Below are 983 nucleotides of genomic sequence, written 5' to 3'. Positions count from 1 at the left end.
TCGGTTGTCGATGCAGTCAGTGTACGTTGTGGTACGGCCTGTGTGGACTGTCCGCTGATGTACGCGTAACCCACACTGATCATCCGTCGTTACGTACTGAGTGACATAATGTGGCACATGCTTGACCGTACACCGGCTGCGCCCTACAATGGCGAATCATAAGGGCCATATGTTGTGCACGATGCTACTTGTCTCGTCTCCCCATTACAGCGAGATTGCACTGTTGTACGCCGTACAGACATGTGGTAGGTAGGTACGGACGAAAGTATTGCATGTTGGCCCCCCCCCCCCCCCCCTCCTCCCTCTGCCGGGAATCAGCGTGAGCCGTCTGTTGATGTAGCGACGAGGGTTTTCCTATTTAATCGTATTGCCCCACACAACATGATAGCACGGTGGACCGCGTTCCACATCTGCGACATGCTACAGAGGCCGGTTGACAGTCGACCGCGCAAGGGACATTGCACACGTGCGCGGACCATCTTCCACGTGTTCTCTCGTGTACATGCCGCAGTGTGTATGTGGGCTGATGTAGCGTGTCGTGACACATAACATGCAGGCATGCCAGAATCGTAGATTTCGCAAATGTAGATTGACGTATACGTTTGCTGCCAAAGATCCGCAAATGAACTGGAAATCAGTTGTTGAGCGGTTGTTCGCGCTGCAGGTGCATCGGTGATAGCGACGATCGGTACATCTATGAACCGGTTGTTTCGGCGGTACCCGCCATGCCCCCGAACCTGAGTTGGCCATGTGGGTATGAAGCGATACGAGGCTGTGGCTTGGCGGGACAGTCCCCGGCCGGTGAGGGGGGGCCGCCCGGCGTGCTGGCCGCGCGCTGCGTGAGCGCACGCACTACAGCCGGCTGGTGGGGGGCGCCCAGTGGCAGGAGCGCCGGCCGACGGGCCCGGCTGGCGTCCCAGCTATGCGCCGGCGCACCCTGCGCGCGGCGCCAGGCGGCCAAAGTGGGTTCTGCCGAGCCCGGT

This window comes from Schistocerca gregaria, unplaced genomic scaffold (assembly GCF_023897955.1).
Source record: "Schistocerca gregaria isolate iqSchGreg1 unplaced genomic scaffold, iqSchGreg1.2 ptg000611l, whole genome shotgun sequence".
Classification (NCBI taxonomy): Eukaryota; Metazoa; Arthropoda; class Insecta; order Orthoptera; family Acrididae; genus Schistocerca; species Schistocerca gregaria.
The sequence above is the reverse complement of the archived record's forward strand: the minus strand, read 5'-3'. Positions refer to the sequence as shown.